Source organism: Poecilia reticulata, chromosome 15 (assembly GCF_904066995.2).
Source record: "Poecilia reticulata chromosome 15, P_reticulata-male-v2, whole genome shotgun sequence".
Classification (NCBI taxonomy): domain Eukaryota; kingdom Metazoa; phylum Chordata; class Actinopteri; order Cyprinodontiformes; family Poeciliidae; genus Poecilia; species Poecilia reticulata.
In genome coordinates this window covers 16430698-16449314 of record NC_088844.1, presented here as the reverse complement: position 1 = coordinate 16449314, position 18617 = coordinate 16430698, and the positions used below count along the sequence as shown (strand labels likewise).

Here is an 18617-nt window from a genome sequence, read left to right as displayed (position 1 = left end):
AAATACAATTTTTTAGGTACCACTCTACTGTCATATTAATACAGAATTACAGTAGCAGTTAGTTGGACCTTTTCTGTTTGTTTTGTTTTGTCACAAAAAAGAAAAGGGGAAAAACATCTTTGTCCAATTTACAGTGTGTGTTTGAACAAAAAATGTCAGAGTTTGAAACTGTAAAAATAAACAGGAAGGTCGACTAAAACCAGAATTCCAGAAGGGATTTTTAAGCTGCAACCAGAAAACGGTTCTGTTCAGCTTGATGTCTCAGATCCGACTGCATACTTCAGAAGTAAATAAAATTTAGCAAAAGTGCCTATCTTGGTCAATAGAGTGGAGGACCCTATATTTTTGGGTCATTAATATTTAGCTGTATTTTCCTTAACTAACCAGAATAACTTACGTGATAGGGATAGTAAATATTACTTTTACATTCTCATTGGTCAGAAGAAATTACTTTATTTGGCGTCTTACCCTGCCTTAGCAATAACACACAGCCTACTTACTGTGAAAAGAAGACTGTGATTTCCAGGAAAGGAAGCAGTTGTAGGTAAATTATTCAGCATTACACTGTCTATATTAAACACAGCAGCATTTTCGTTTTCAGTCATTTCTTTGACCTCTGTCTCCGTTCTTGCAGATTGGCGCTGCCTACATTAAAAACATTACTAGTTGCGTTTTAAATCATTTGGGTTTTTCTTGCTCCACTGTCGCCTTTCTTGTGGATCGATACGCAAAAGTGAAGAACCCTTTTGTGTTTTCTCTCTCTCTCTCTCTCTCTCTCTCTCTCTCTCTCTGATACATGTATCAGTATGTGATTATGCCAGTGGAATCCTCTCTCTCTCTTTCTGTCTGACTAACCCGGTGCCAGTTCAGGATGTTGAGTTGGCTGAAAAACACATCAATCAGTCAGTCAGTCAAATACCCAAACAGTCCAGATGGTGCGTTACAAACAAAAAGACATTCACTCAACAATGCATCCAATATCACTGACAGCCACTTGTCACCACAACATTATGATATAACGACTTTTTTTTTTTCTGATTGGTTAAAACCTGATGTTGGTTACAGGAAAATTTACATATTCCATATTTTTTGAGGTTCATTTATCATATTTTACCTTAAGAGCAACAAAATACTCCAAGATTTATTGTTTTCACTTTTAATAAGTCTCGTTTGTTGCTTTTGACAGAGTTCACAATATATATTTTTCCAGTAACCTCGCAACAACAGAGCAGAAAAGAAATACATCAGTATAAACGCAGCCTACATGTAGAATCTTACAAATGGAACGACAGAAATTTTATTGAAAACTCAGAGTAACTAACCTCTAAACGCACAGTTCATTGTCCGTGCTTCTCTAAGAGGTGTGTGTGAGTGTGAAAGTCCACGTGTAAGCTGTATACAAGCGTGTACACGTGGACCTACTGAGTCATAAGAGTTGTAGCCGTGACAGTAGCAGATTAGGGCTGATTATATAACCACTACCTTTTTTTGTTCGTGGGGACCTTTGTCCATGCCGTCAGAGTAAGACGGGGGGTTTGGGAAGGAATGGTGATCCTGAGATTTGCTGGCATGTTCTATGGATTGCTCTGAATTGTGGGATCGGTTTGTGTGCGTAATCTACTGATTCAGTGACCCACTAATCTGGTTGTGACTTTTAATACAGCACATTCGTGCAGCGGTGTTAGTGTGCATGTTGCCGTTAAAGGGCCCTCACACAGAGTCACGCTGAACTGCTGATCCAGTCTGATTCGGGCTGCACAGCCGGTTGTTGTTTTGCCCTGACTGACATCACATTAGCCTGTGTTTACACACAGGAAGGTCTGTGTCTGTGGCCTTAAAACTGGTTTTTGTTTGGTTCTGCACTTCTGCAGGGGTGGAGCTTGCTTCAAGAGCTCCCATCTCCCACAGTCGGCCTCTCCGTCTGCACACTGTAGAATTGATCTCAAACTCCATCTTTCGCCAAAGCCTACTCAGAAAGCAGGTTGAGCAAGGTTAACTGTACGCCTTTACAGCTACCTCGTGTATGTGAGTTCACTTAAGGTGCGTTAGTGAGAGTAAATCTGTCTACTTACTCACCGGCCAGTCCTGCTCATCAAGCTCACACACCCTTCCAGTGAATGTTTCAAGCTTCATAAAGGTGCAGAGGCCAAAGAAGACTTCATGTAGGGGCATGTAGATCCTGTTACTGGTTTTACCACTGTATAGCTTTGCCACCCGGTCATGAAATATTAAATGCAGGCTCAAAATACTTGGAAAATACACTTTAGATCTCAGAGCGAAGAGTGTGGCATACTAGGAAATTCTTTTTTTGAGGGAAAATATTTTTTCTGTTTTGTAAATATCTTTATCTTCTACTTTGATCCTCACTGGCTGACTTGTCTTTTTATCGGCAAGGACAAGATTAGGATCCGTCCCTAAACACACATTTCCACACTTATAGAAACAGAATACTTCAAGTCCCAGAGTACCAAAGGCTGCTGTTTGCGTATCTGAATAAAACAGTCCTGACATGTTTGGAGCTGTAGGCTACTTAAGCTGACTCAGTTTGTACAGACTCACAGTCAGCTCTCTCAAAAATTTGAGTTTCTATTTATTTATTTTTTTGTTCACTTGCTTCTCATATTTAATGAAAAGTGTAAATTACTATGATAATCAAAATGTTTACCCTTGTGCATCTGTTATGTATTTCCTTTTTTTGTGTGAATTGATTACATATGAATGAATTTGTTTTAAGACAAATTCTTTCATCCTCTAGGTTATATTTAAAAACATAACTTGGATGCCTCAACCTAGCATAAAAGCTCAGTCCAGCTTCTCTTGCAAAGCCACTTATCTGTCGCAGTTTCTACCCTCCTACTCTTGTTGCAGTGGTGCATTATAGCTAGAGGAGTGGTCCAGCAGAGATATCAGGTGTGTCAGGAAAACACTCTTGTCAGGAGGCTCTTATTGCGAGAACATGCACTCTGCTGCACTCAGGTTTGTAACAGGTATTTAAAGTTGCGTCTGTAATTGAAGGTTATCCTTGCGCACAGCTGTGTATTTGTACAATGGTAAATATTTTTTTACTTTAAAGCTTAATGCAAAGTAAGAGCTGTTTGTCCTGGTTGCTCTGAAGCCCTCTTCCCCCTCCTTTAATAGATAGTAGCAAAGGTCTGGAGTCCTTACAGTTGCTATGGCAACATCTGTGTCTGCTTGCTGACATTTGACCTGCCATGATTGTCAGATGCATTATTCTGGGGGTCATAATGAGGATTAGTGGAGATAACCCGTGGATGTGCAACTGTGGCTTTTAAGGCTGCAAACTCACTAACCCACATCCTGGTAATGAGGTTAACCTGCTCAGATCCTCCAGCTCTTAGTGGACCAGCTAGCAAAGGTTTTATTACACAAGAGATGACCCAGCTGAAGAGTACGCACGTTTCTCTTGGAAAGGTACCTTTTGAGGAGTCGCAGGTCATTAGGTCTTTCAAATATGCACAGCATCATGCGAGAGGACTCATTCCCGTTCTGCTTTCATAAAGTAAATATTCAATTTGGATAAAAATATATATTTTCAGTTTTGATGTCCTCGTAAACTTCCGTACAGCTGCATTTTGTGTGAGCGTTTTTGCCATGTATGGTTGCACGGTTGTTGACGTGCAAGGTCAAAATAAACTGTAATGGGAAGGTGAGCATTAAAGATGAACAAGACAGCACAGAAAGAAGGTGTTCTGGTTTCTTCCATTTACATTTATTTCCTTGAAAAAATAGTTTTAACCTCGGAATAAAGACAAGGATTCAGGATCAATTTGATGTTTCGCACCAGGACAGAGGTAAAAAAATAAAAAATAAAATGCTCCCTTAGATCTGGTGGAGTGGAGTTACTTCAAGAATCACTTGATTTGTCATTTCTATAGTTCTGTTGCTGTTTACTACAGTGATAAAGTAATCATTTTCCTTATCTATGGATGCCACTCATGTTCACAGTCTAAATGAATGTGTTGGTAGAGCAGCCACTTAAGGAAAATCTAGTTACAAGTGTTGGCCAGTGAGCTTCTCCTCTACAAAAATCTTGTCCAAATATGCAAGTAGGACAATGGAAGTGAGCTAAGGGCACAGATTCACATCCTTTTCTATTCTTTTGATTACATAAATGTGTGGGACAGCTGCAAGTGTAGGAAGTAGGGGACATTTGTGAATTATATGTTAGAGACACTGCCAATATTTTAACATATACTACTTAAGATGGAAAAATTCATTTAGCCAGTAGTTTTACTACATCTCTTCTTGAGCACAGAAGCTCTTCAGTTCTTGTAAACTCCTCCAAGTTGATTAAATACAAATTAATTCTGTAAACAGCAGACAATGGATAACTCACTATTTATCCCTTGTGTTATGTCAAAATACCTACAACGCCTTGAAAATATTTTCATACCCCTTTTAACATCATACTACATACATCATACATCGTCAAAGTAATGAGTTATTGTAAAGTTGAACAACATGTAGAGGACATATCATGTCCCATAAATAGCTTGTAGAGGACATTAATAACTTTATTTGGGACAGAAAACTACCACTGCTCAACTCTGTGGTGATGTTTCAATTGTTGACTATTTATTCTATGACTGTATTTTTGTGTTTTCTTGATGTAAAGCACTTTGAACTGCCGTGTCGCTGAAATGTGCTTTACAAGTAAACTTGATTGATTGATTGTTCTGTCAAAATAAAATAAAGATAGATTGACGTATGAAGTTTTAATGCATTAAATGTGAGAAAGTTTTAATGCTCTGTTCAATGCACCTTCACCTGAGTTTTAAAATAACCATGTCAGTGTTTATCTTACTGCCTTATTTCTAAGTTGTGCACAATATTTGCTCAACTTTGATTACATTATCTTACCACTATGTCACTGTGAGTCTCTGTCGGGTCCTGGATGTTGGGAGCTTTGAAGTCCCTGGATAAGCTTTGAAGCCGTGCCACTTGGTTTCTCTGGGTGAAAAGAAATCCTGACTTTGCCCCCTAAAAAGAAATGCCACTCAAATCCTGCCAAGGGCTCCAAATGGCCTCCTTTTAGAAAACCCGGAGAACTTAACAAAACAATTTCAACCTGGCTGCAACCTGAAATACAAATTGATCATTTTGCATCCTTATTGTGCTATTTTTGTGGGATTTTTTTATTTATTTATTTTTTTTTGCAAAAATGCCATCCTCAAATTTATATAAAAAAATATATAACCTTGATGTTTTTTTCCTATATGTCCATTTTATCTCTCAGCTCAGTCTGTCAGGGACTGCAGTCTCTCTTTCATGTTCTCTCCACACATGTGGATTTGCATGCATGGCCGCACGTGTGTATTCATTCGTTGCAGTTCATAAACTCGGTCATTCACGGTCATACAGCCAACACGCTTATTCAGCACGTTTCAAAAGCAGCAACTTGGGTAAGCTTTTCCTTCCTGGTTGTAGGAGGATCTTAGGGATCTATCCTTCTCAATGTTTATGTGCTTATGTGAATTTCTGTTTCTGCCACTTTTTCTCTGTTAGCCATTTTTAAGGTGCAGCAAATCAATAACAATAAAACTTCAGAGTTTAGGTTTTTAGATCTGTTACTGTGCTTTTCTGGTCTTTAATTATTAATCAGGAGGTACAGACACTACTTCAAAATGCTCAAAGGAGAATTTTAGGCAGAAATTAAAATATAAAGATGAAATGCTGTTAGGCCAAGAGGCTACAGCAATGTCAGCAATCATTACTCGAGGGAAACAGAAAAGAAGAATATTTTGAGCGTGGCTGCTCTCAAAACTATGTAGCTTTGTTTATTTTTTAATTTTCTAAAAATGCCTAGCATAATGAACAGGAAGAAGCTTGCCAGACATGTTTAATCCTTTGTCAATAAGAGGAAAATGTGGAATAAAATCGAACTTTTAAACTCAGTTTTTACTTTTTAATTCCTACCCAAAAAAATAACAAATCAACTACATACTTAAAGGCTAACAAAGACTGAGACTTTACTGTCCACGACCTTTGCTTTCAGTCTGGTAGAATCAGTCTAATTATGAGTCGGGTTCTGGTTCTGCTGGAGATTTCTTCTTGTTTAAGGGGAGTTTTTCCTCTCCACTGGTACACTGCTACATGCATTCTCAATATGAGGGCTTGCTGCAATGTCAATGACATAATGACACTATCCACATGAGGACTAAATGCTGCAACTCAGTGACTCGATGCCACCTGATAGGTTTCAATAGACAGAAAATATTTTACAAATTTAAATATTACCTTGAACTTTAGTGCGTTGTTTGATAACTAGCAAAAGTTGGAATGAATGTAATATGACATATTGTCACTGACTTAGTTCATGCAAACAGATGTGTTTTACCCACTTTGACTATGTGAAACTTCTTGTCAAGACTTCAACAAACATCAGAAAAGCATTATTTCTTATTGTTTGCTAAGGAATTTCAACAATAATACCAGACAATACCAAGCAGCAATTGGTTGTTTATGCACACACATTTTTAAATTAAATTCAGTGGTGTTCTTTTTATCTTTTTCAGTGAAGTAAGATGCTAATGCTAAGCATACCAAAGTGCACAAGACCTTTAGCTGTTTTTCCCATCAATTAAATTCATTTAGTAGAGAAAATGCTTCTATTTGTGTGTGGCACAAGAAAGCACAGAGTGATACTCCTAACCCCTAATGTGAACATTAACTCTAACCACAACCATGAGTGTTTGGAGAAAGGCAAAGGAGTTTGAAATAGCTTTAATTAGATTTGGCATTTTAGCCTGCACTCAACACCGACACAAATCAACCAAAATCAAAATTAAGGATGAGGGTTTTTTTGTTTTGTTTTTTTCCCACCATAATGATTCTAGACCTTAACAGATCCAGTGCTAGAGATGGTTCTCACTGGTTGTATAAAATTACTGGTTTGGTTTTGCACAGCCAGGGAGCCCATAAACTTCTAGTAAACATTTGATTCTCGCTCTGATGTAATCTGAGTCTCTGCAGAGCATCAGGACACTGTCAGACTACACATCATCGTTGTTATCCTTAATTCATTTAAACAGGTTTCACAATGAGCAGATTGTTAAATGTTGTTTCAAGCATTGTGAATGTTCTTTGTGAATGTTCTTCACATAACTTTACATTACCTCTATTCGATTTTGGATTGTTGTAAGCTGGCAGCATTGCAAAGAGAGTTTATAACAACTTTTAAAGTAGTACTTATTAACACTACCGGGCCATAATAAAGCAGTTAACAGTTGAAAATAGGGATTGAAACTACAGCTGTAAATTGAACTTCTATCTCAGAGTAGCTATTGCGATTTTGAAGGATTAAAGATGGTTGACTTTGTTGTTCTAGTCCTAATCTATTATTTATTACATTAGAGTTAAAACTCAGTGTTTATGTATATCTTGTGCATGGATTTTTCTTTTTTGTTTACAAAAAAGGAACTAACTCGAATGTTGTAAGCCCACCTCCGGCCACTGTTACAGAAGAACTCAGAGGTTTGTTGGAGAGCAGAAAGCATTATTGAGACCAAGCTACACAGCAGGCAGAACGCAAATAAAGTTGTGGAAAGAATTAAAAGCAGAAAGTAGGGGTACTTCACCAGTGTAAATTAATAGAATTGGTGTCTATCAAACATTAGCATCAGCATAGCTTTAGCAACAGTCTGGTGTAAAAACCCTTCATGTATACTTAAAACTTCAGCACTTAAAAAAGCCTCAACACCAGTAGCTACTCACGACTTGATTGGTTGATCATATCTCACCAGTCTTGAGACAAAATTCCTTTTCTTGTTTGGTTGCAAATAACTCAGACTATCCTAAAAAATCAGTCACATTAAATGCAACCTGCACATGTTGCTGATCTGCACACATCTTGAACCATTCCCCTCATCTTTTGGACAGACTGTTGTGGAGAAAGTGACCTGATGTCCTCTTTATGCTGTTGGCTCCCACAGTGTGGACTTAGGGTGTGGTGTTGAGCGCTGCATATTTCATTTCAAAAATCGTATTGTAGTTATATAATACGGTCTCGTGAGGTGGAACTAAGAGCAGGAATGCTTTCTATCCCTAAAATAGCCCCACTCCTGGGCACTGAGCTATTCAGACAGGAAGTCCGTTTGTCTGTTTCTGTTTTTGTTTATGTGCTGTGGGTGTGTTTGTAGACAAAGAGCATATAAAGGAATGTTCGGAAAGTCACATTTAGGGCTTTAAGTCACAGTCTGAGTCTGCGGATGCAATCATGTGTCCTTCATCACAGACAACACGGATTTTGATTTCAAGTTCACAGTCTTTTTCACTCAAGATTTACTTGTTATTCTCTGAATGTGTTGGTTTTTGGCCTTTGACCTGCACACAGAGGTGTTTAAATAAATGTGATTGGTTGAATGGGGGCACATGATGAGCAGCATGATGGCAGGTCCAAGCTTTCCCCTTTTTTTCTGTAGCTGCCTGCACTCATTGTATTTGCAATAAACATACAAAAACACAGAAACATCCCTGCTCTGGATTCTAACACTTGCTTTTTCTGCACATGACTCTGAACTCAGAGCGTTCAAACTAATAGTTTTACACAAACGGGAAGAACAAAAAATTAGCCCATAATTGAGGATGAAGTATTTCAATGCAAATGGGAGAAACATTTACATTAAAATCTACAGTAATGGCTATAATGACCAGGTTTGGCAACGTTCCCGTTTGGCCTAGACCCGCCTCTGGGCCGGTTTCCAGTAGGTCAGCTGCTACATGTGTCAGAGACACTTTATGACTTTCTGTGCATAACTTGCCGTGTTTGTGTACCATAACTTACGGTGATTAATGTCTAGATTTCTTATTCTTAATGCAAGCTTGGCTGTTGATTAAAAGGAAGAAATATGTGGAAACCTTAAAGAGATCAAGTTGGTTTATTGTTGCATAACAAATTGGACAAACTGTGTCGTGCGCGCTTACTGAGTTTTAAGCATGTTTTACAGTTTAGTGAAAAGAGATATGTAATTTAAAACATTTTTAAATAAGTGTAGGATGTACCGATCAGAGGTTTATGGGTGATTTTTAATTTCTCAAAAGCTTTGAACTGCCACCACATGTGTCTTTTGCATTTCTTGTTCATGTTTGTGATTTTGTACTTCTGTCATATTTGACATAAAACGACAATTGATTGATTTCATTTTACAACTTAAGCATGTTTTACAGTCTTATATTAGTATAAATTAGCGCTTAGAATAAAAAGGCATTCTACATTAACATAACTTAAACATCTTAAACATGTAGTTTTTTACCTACTCTCCTAAATGTTCAAAAAGGCAGGCAGAGGTTGAAAAGTTTTAAAGATAACGGAGATCAACTTTTCTGTATGTTATTCATCCTTCCTGTTATCTCCTTGAAGTCCTGCTCTCCCTCGTACTCTGGCAGCCTGAATGAGGTGCAGACATGTTTAAATTTTGTAGGAATACCAAAAAAATCTTTTTATGTATTAGGTGATTGACTTTGTTAAATCAGAGCTGCCCTTGGTATCAGTTGCCAGGCCATAATGAAATATCAAACTGTGGTATTGAAAGTTCTTTCACAACCTCATCTTTTGACATCACTTTTTGTCATCTATTTTGCACAATATCTTCACTCCTTTTAAAGACGCACCATTTTGAGTTAAGCTGAAGTTTTAAAGTGACAGACCTTTTGGTGGTTTACTAATATATATGTAACTGCTGTCTGTTGTATTTTTTTAAAGAATGACTGTCGTAAAAGTGTGCTTTAACTTAAAGGTGTGCTGTTATGGACTGACACAACACTGGTTCAGCTTTTAAAGCTTAGGTGACTGTTTAAACCCTTGAATGATTCACAGATCTGTCCTGAAATGAGCCCAGAAGCCTGAAGGAAAATATGACTTAATGTACGGATGTTATTGTGTAAAAGTCTGAGAAACACATGTTGACTAATAGTAACTTGGGAACAGTTGGTAGGTGTTTATTTTAGTCAAGCTTGGGTTGTTATTTGGGTTGGTGCAACTTGCCCGCAGTGTCAAACCTGTTGGGCTACCTGTCAAAGCAGAGTTCAGTTGTAACTGCTGTAATTATTAACCCCGGGAAGAGCAGTAACGTGCAGTATGTGTTTCTGATTGGGACGTTAAGATTTCTAACTAACAGAAAAACAGGTAGTAATCTTCTTTATGATTTTGGCTACATGTTTCTTTGTGTTGTGACTTCAGCTTAAACACTGAATCTTGTGTCTTGCGGGTTTCTGTGATAAGATACTAATGCATATAGGATGAATGCAGTGCATGCCTTACAGTGTTTAGCAGAGTTTCATACTTTAGGATGGTTTCGATGTGAGTTCAAGATCTTCTGGTGTTGGTAGTATTGTAAATTCTGAATCTTTTTTGCATGAATCAGTCTTCCAATTAAGGAAAGTTGTAAAATTTTTGTTTTACTGTATATTTCTGTCACTGACATTACAGTCAAAAAGTTATTTTGTGTTGAAAAAGTGTCCTCCAGGACGCGTGTGCGCTTGAAACTGTTTATCCTACAGATGAGCTTGTTTTTATGTTTGGGTCAGTGTGGCTGAGCACCCGGGCATCTATGTCATATTTCACCTAGTTGTGCTGCCTGCATGTCATCTCGCTGCCAGGGTATTCACCGGCATCAGGTTTCAAAAAATGTTTGCTACGAAACCACACATGTGTGCAGCCATGTGGTACAGGAGGTTGAGTCTAAGTTGAAGTGTAACCGACGAACTGAGGAGGACCAAGACAAAAACAGTCCAACAGGGAGTGCAGAACGCTCACTGTATCAGAAGTTACTTGTTCAAATCTATGTCGCTAATGTTAGAAAGCAGAAATAAACAAACAGTTATAAGTAAAATGTGCAAAAACCATATTTTATCCAAACCGTATCATTTTGATCTGGTTATTATTAAATGATCGGCTGTGTTTATTGCAAATGTCATAAAGCTTTTACTGCTCAGCTAGCACTATCTCTTCCTCCACAGTGTAGCACATGGCTGAGTCTGGCTGCTGGAGTGTTAATGATGAGCGCTGGCTCTGACTGCACTTCAGGCTCCTTTGTCCTGGCGTGACCCTGACTTCTTGGCCTCATCACTGTGTTGAAAAGGAGGGATTGGTTCACCCTATTGTAGCTGTGTTTTTTCTTTAACTGCAGCTTCTACTCTGAGAATTCTTTAGGGCGATGGCAAAGATAAAGGGGGAACTTTGTTTATGTTTGCGAGATGCGTCCTGTGCACATTTTACTTTATGGAATCGCTTAAAAGCAGCAAGTGAAAGTAAAACTGGCTTCAAGCCGATAAAACAGACTGCAGTGCTTCCTCATTACAGATCCCGCACTAAAAAAAATCCAATGAGTGTATAAAACGACGGAGATGATCTGTCATGATGCTGGCTTTTTCTGCAAAGAATAAGTCCGAAGAAAAAGATTCATGCTCTGTAGAATAAAATTTTGTCTAGAGAAGAAAATATCTATTCTAGAGAGTGTATTTTTAAATAGCATTTGTAAAGTTTTACAGCTAAAAATTTCAGCTGGAGTATCTTTTCACCAATTTTACCCCTGCAACATTTTTATTGATTCTTCTAGATGGTAAATTCAGCCATAATTTAAAGATGTGAAGTTTAACTCAACAGAGCAAATGTTAAAAGATTTAAATTGGCCAAATAATATTTAAAGCGTCTTCCTTTGACTGTTTCCCACTACCTCATGTCTTGAGGACAAACCTAATGTAGAGATGTATTAATTTAGTTGACATTTTTCATGTACACGTTTGTCTTATATAATCTCAAGTGATGATCATTTAGTTAAAAGTTTACTTAGTTAGTAGGCAGACTGTGTGTCTTGATAGGAAAATATTAGAATCATTCAGCCAGAGATTGAAATTGGAAAAACAAGTAAAAAAAAAAAAATCAAAATTTTTTTTCCAATTTTTTTGAGTTTCATAAAACCAGATGACACTCTGGAACTTATGCTGTAATGGCATTAATGGGAATAATAATGAAATTGTTTCAATTTATATTAGATTCAAAACAGCCAATGCTATCAATCTGCAGATTTTTATCTTATAAATGATTGGCAGATATAATCTTTAAAAAAATAATCGGAAATCAATATTATCCATAGAAAAAAAAAACATATCAGTGTGTCGCCTGTTTAAAGTAAGGTCTAGTAATTTTTATACTCCAAGGTGTGGACTTTTTTTTTTTTTTACTTTTTTGTACTTTTGTTTATTTATTTTGTAAAGTGCCTTAAGATTGCCCGTAATGTGAGCTCTCTAAATGAGCAGAAAGCAGAATTTGGGATGTCAGCCGATTTGAAACGAATCTAAAAGAAACAACTCAAGCATTAAAAAAATCAGGGGTCAGTATTTCAGCTGCGAGTGGTTTTGTGTGATCCAGATCCAGCAGCGTCCGCTCCACAGCTTTCCTGCCGTCTCTGTGCGTAGGGCTGGAGTAAAAGCCCACATAGGGGATCCTTTGTTTAGGGAGAGTCTAGGCATGGAAGATAATTTACAAGCTTCTGAGGTCCCCATCCCATTGGCTGATGATGCTCTGTCTGCATCTGCAAAAGGCATCCCATATGTGTGCGTGTCTATATATGTGTGTGTGGAGCGAGGGGAGACCGACCACGCTGCCGTAGCCGCACTTTGCCACAGCTGCTCACAGTCACCTTAGTCATGACTCCTGGGTGTTTGCCCCACGGACGGCAACTGTAGCCAGCATTTTTGTTGAGTCTGGAGGAAGCCGTATCAAGATGGCCACCGGTACCTTTTAGGAGTATCCAGCCTTAAACCTGAGGGGCTTTCTCTGCTGAGGACAGATGAGGTAAAAGCAGCGAGGGCTTCTCACCCTGAGGCGCTTTGTCTCGCTGCAGATGAGCCGCCTGCAAAGGAGCTGCTCTGTTGTCTGTTTTTGTCACCCAGGGATCAGCTGACAGCAGTGCTCTGCTTGGAAGCTGGTGTTGTTGTTTTGACTCCTGCTAAATCACTCAGGACTTTTTCTGTGCTCTCCGGGAAAGTTTTATTATCAAAGCATAAACTGTTTTTAAATTTTTCCAGTTTTCTTTTTATGTTTATAGGCTTTTGAATTTCTGAAGAGCACCCCTCGCTTCCTCTTTTCTCGCTCGGATTGTTGTGGTCAGCAGTATTTTTGCACGTGCTCTTTTCTGCTACTTAGCGAGATACAATAAATTAAAGCTTACGTTGCCAACGGTTGTAACTTGGCAAGCCATACGTCTTTGACTGGTGTACTAATAATGCTATTACTTTGCGGTTTGTCGAGAATGTCTTTCTGTTACTGATGTCAGCCATACCTGCATAATTTCACAGCTGCCTCAGTGCAGACCTCCTAACCCTCTGATGTTTTTAGGCACCTGAATAAGGCTCTTTGTTGCTGTTTTTGGGGTTGTTATGTGGAGTATTCGACTACGTGACACCCAGCTCAGCCAGACAGGAAACACTTACTGAATGAATGAAGGAAATTCTCACGTGTTCAGAGAAACGCACATGAAACACTACGCTGTAAGCCAGGAAGGAAGCATGCTTTTTCATTGTTTCACTCTTAGTGTTGTAAAGTGACAGCTTCAGCAGTATGATCTCTAACCCAGCCACAAAGTAAGGAAGACAAGGACAGCTGAATGTGAGTTTTTTAATTTAAGATGTTTGCCTTTCCCAGTAAATTGGTTAAATTTGTCTTTATGCTGTTCTTTTGCAAATGAAAACAAACTCGTGCAAACCTGCTCGAAGACACATGACTCTCTTGAGGCACTCTGGCTTGTTAGCAATCACAAAGTGGTCACGCTTTCGTTGCTTGTTAAGCCTCTAAATGCATATTTGTGTGCACGAGCCTCTCGTCCTTTGCTTCTCTTGCCTTCATTAGTCATTCCCTTAAAAGGAGCATATTGGTACAACTTTTTGTATTCAGTTGTGTTTATGGCTCGCAGCTCATGTAGCTGAATTCATTTCCACCGAGAAATATTTTCAAAAGCAAACTCAAGACAGTTGAGAATACGGCTGATTTATTTGTAACACCACAATTTGATATCAATGCGTAAGACGATGGCCGTCAGAAACAGAAGTAGTAACCGCAGACTCTCCAGCTTGTATTTAAGTTCACGGTAAAGATTTATGTGGTGATCTATTCACATCAGGAGAAATGTTGTCTGAAAGCAAGAGATTGGAGACCTACAACATGAGAACCCACACAGGGATAAAAAAAAAAAGTGCTTTATGAAGAGACCAGTCTGCCTGTAAAATACTAGTAACAAATGACTGCTTGTAACCAAATTTGTAATTCAAAATTTTAAAACTCTACTCCGTTCTGGATTGTTACTTTGACATGAAAAGACATGCATGGTCACGTTGCCCCCAACAACTGCCACCAGAATAGCGTACTTTATATTAACGAAACTTGAAAGCATCATTCCAAGGTGCCGCTTTTCATGCTGCTCACACTTTCTCTGTCCATCTAAAGGAAACCTGTTCCAGCTGAAGCTAATAATTGTTGCCAAATATGCGAGCGGACTGTTTAAAACGTATTGTGCTAACAGCGGACAGATATACAGTCAAATCTACTGTAAAAGAAAGCATTGCATTGCTCTGGTTGAGGCTTTCCTAATATCACTCCACAACCAATTACATTAGGAGAAACTATCTGAGATTCTAGGTTGGTAATAAATGCAGTACACTCGCTCAGAGATAATGTAAATTAATCTCCATGTTCAAAGCAAAGAGTGCATACTGGGGTGCATACTCCTCATAAAAGTTGTTTGCCTGATAGATTAGTTATACGTGGTGATTGAGCATCGCCCTTTCTAATGCCACCCTGGGAAACTGCCCATATGGCCAATCATATTAGAAGCCACCACTTCTTGAGCTATACAGCAGCGTTCTGAACTGTGTTAGAAATTTTACAAAATATTCCGGGAAAAAATTCCATGTCCTTTTTACATCTGTGTGTCATCATTGATATATGGTCCTCATATCCTGCTTCTACAAGCGGAGGCTATAAAAGCTTTTTTTGGGATCAAAATAATGTATTACTATGGAAAACAATGCAACGGCTGATTATGATTGATTTATATTTTATACTTTTAATATTTATGATTTAACGAACCTGTAATACAATAATATTTTCCATTTACGAATCAGGACACCTCTGATGTTAGCCCGCTAAAATTACTGTTTGTCTTCCTCAGCGCTTGGACTAATAAAAAAAAATCTAACAAGAATGTGTTTGCTTCTCAAACAGAGTAATACTTCCCAGTAAGAGTTACTTCAGACACCCTGAGGCAGCTCAGCACAGAAACACAGTTCTAACACATCACAGATCCAACTCTCCCTCCAGAGACCCAGTGGCTAAATGAGAACACATGACTCCTCATTTACATTCTCCATTTGGCTCTCTGTAATCATAAAGCTTAATATAACATAATGAAAAACAGCAGCCCTGCTTTGATGTCGTTTTAAGATTATAAAAAGTCCGATGTGTGAATTGTTGCATGTGCATGCATTATGACACGTGTGAGGCTGCTGCAGTGCTGGAAGACAGCCAGCGCTGCTTTGTCATTGAAAACAGCAAGTTGTGACACCCTAGATCTTCCTCCTTCTTGTGCCTTTTTTCTGCACGTTCATGGGGATCCTCAAAGCATCAAACTGTCTTCAGATTTAGGAATAGTTCAATGGGAATAGATGTTATCTGCAAGACAATTTGGTCAACCAGCAAAAAAATAAATAAATCATTACAGAAACATAGGCAGCAATTTTGCTGGTCAATAAATTGTCCCAGAAATTGTTTTGATAAAAATAATGTTTTGAAAGCATTTTCAAGTAATACAATGATAATGTCATAATAATACAACTTCACCCTCTCAAAAATAAATCTACTTTAATTGTGTAAATAAGCCATAACACTGATGCTGGAAGATATTTTAAATATCCAAAAAAAAAAAAAAGAAGTAAATAAATAAAAAAAATGACCAAGAATAATAACATGAAAATGGAAATAAAAACCACACACAACTAAAATCATAAATGAAATTGATTATGAGGTAGAAAATGTAAATTATTGGAATGGAAATGATCAAACTTACCTTAATTTATCATGGGATTAACTGATTTATTGCTTATTGTGACAGTCTTACTGATATAGAAGTAGATACTTCTTCTTGACTTCAAATATTAGTGTTGTGCTTTGTTCTATCAACTTTGCTCTTTATTATAATCATAACCAATAAAACCTAAACAATTCTGATTGTTTACTTTTAATATAGAGACACATTTAGTGGAGATAAACAACACAGTAATGGGAAACATACAGTGATCAGGAATAACATCATAACCACTGACAGGTAAAGTAAACATTCCCAATGATCCTTCATCATGAGGAGATAATTATATGACCATATGAGACAACAAGTAAACATTTGCCTTTAGAGTTCATGTTAAAAACAATAACAAATGGCCAAACATAAGGAGTTGGGTGAGTTTGGCAGGGGCCAAAATGTGATGGAGCCAATGATTGGGTCAGAGCATCTCTAAATCTGCAGCTCTTGTTGGGTGTTTTCCCAGTCAGCCATGGTCAGTATCTGTCTGAATGTTTTCCAAGGAAGGAATTGTGATGAATTGGCAGCCAAGACTCACTGATGCACTGGGGGCGTAAAAGCTGGCCCGCTCCGCCAGACAAGCTGCTACAGCTAAAACTGCAATAAAGGTTAATGCTGTTTCTGAAAGAAAGGTGTCAGAACGTACTGTGCATTTCAATGTGTTGCAGACCAATTAAAGTTACACATAGCCACAATTTTATTTCTTGGTCTGTTTATATACGACTTGTTGTAAGACACAGACAACACCGAAACTTCATCTGCACTTAAATGTGTCCGTTTTGGAGCAGAGTGAAAAATCTTTTGGTCAGCAACCTTCGTAACACTGTAGACGGCAACAACAGTGTTCAAGCAGTTTCCAGTTTATGACAGATTGGATCCTTAGTGGTTTCTCATCATCCAAACCAATTTCCTGATATCTGAGGGGGACGTTTGGGTCATGTTAAAACTTAAACAGACGCTGGTGTTCCAAGAAGAAAAAAAATACTCCGAAACATCGATCCAAGCATGTTTTAAAAAGACCAGATCGACTTCTGGAACGGACTTCCAAAGCCCTAACCTCGATTCTAATGAAAGTTTGGGCTCTATGCCTGAAGGTCTCTTCGCCCCAGGACAGCATGTGGTTTAATAAGTGAACTCCACCAATTCAAATTCATCTTTAAATGTCTAACATTAATATTGCATTCAAGCCCATGGAGAGTGAACATAAGCTTTTACAGTAAATATTCATCTGAACGCATGGCGACCCTGAAGTAATCACATGTGAGACATCACAAGGCTTAATTCTTTGTACACCACATGCTTCCGTAAAACAAAACACACTGTGTACATCACAAACAGGACATTTCTGAGTTGCTTACAGCAGGCCAGCTTTTTGTTCAGATGATAGTGTTGATATATAGCTAAAAATCTCTTTGACTTCTTTTTGGATTCGCTGCAATACAGTAAAAGCGCCCCACTGTTGTAATAGAGCATCAGAGTCAACTTGACCCAGATGGAAAAATGTTGATAAAAAACATAATTATGTGGTCAGCGCATGTGTTTCCTATTTGTTCTGTTAGTTCAAAGGCGTCTGGTTTGTATTGAGAGGCTGTAAGGCTGGTGTGCATATCTCCCTCTCCAAACAGTTCTAAATCAGTGACCGTGGAGGTTAATGAGAGTTTATGCCAGGTAAAAAAGTGATGAAGAACATAACCCGCGCACCCCTGCTGTCCAGCTAGTTCATTAGCCTGAACATGGGGCTTACAAAACTGTGTATGACACAGGTTATGATATTGCACTGTAACCTCTAGTTATAAATTCTATCTGCAGCTTAGTTTTAGCACATTATTGGTGCTTTTCAAAAAGTTTTGTTTCCTCCTGCATGTTTGGTCATACTTCCCTTGCTGAGGGATGCAGATCTGAGTCTTATATAAAGGTCTATGCTGTTTCAAGCCATGTCACATTTTCAGGGCTGAGTCAAGAGGATGAAAAACAAGAATATGTTTATATTTGTACAGAACTCTCAACAATATTTAGTCCACAATTTTATAATAAAAATATGTCTGCCTTGTTCCTAACATAGCATCTAGAACAACACAAAACCTCCACAGACACTATAAAATGGGGAAATGATTGTTTGCATGTAGTCACAGATTACGCTGAGTGTGTGTTTGCCTAGGCTTTCAGTGGGCAATCAATGTGCATTGGTACTTTGGACCTTTGGAGTATTGTTACACTTTTTGTCGTCAATAGTCTTGAATGATGTGAAAAGCTGCACTGCACCACTCACATGACTGTATGCACATGGGTTGACATAGTCTGTGTGAATGGCTGCGTAAATTTGCACATTTTTATGACATGCTCAAGGAAACACCTCTGTGTAAAGCATCAAACACAACATGTACATGCATGCTGCACACATGAACTCAGCGAACCTCAGATAGCAGCGATGTCATGAAGTGCGGGTGATTTTAAAATGTTTACTTAGTAGCTCTTGGCTACCTCTGGGTCAGTACCTCTCTCTGCACACTGCAGGATACCTGAATC

General features: G+C 38.3%; 1 protein-coding gene across 3 annotated transcripts in view; it reads left to right on the top strand.

Annotated features, from left to right (window-relative positions):
* Positions 1-18617, top strand: part of tet1 (tet methylcytosine dioxygenase 1) — a 33602-nt gene that overhangs the window by 3211 nt on the left and 11774 nt on the right. Inside the window, exon 1 of one of the 3 annotated variants that reach the window (XM_081616259.1) lies at positions 9937-10144. The exons of 1 other annotated variant lie outside the window; for it this stretch is intronic. The gene's annotated coding sequence lies outside the window, so the exon portion shown is untranslated. Of the gene's footprint in view, positions 1-9936; positions 10145-12158; positions 12815-18617 lie in introns of those variants that run through there. One more of the 3 variants, XM_081616258.1, reaches the window with a different exon arrangement.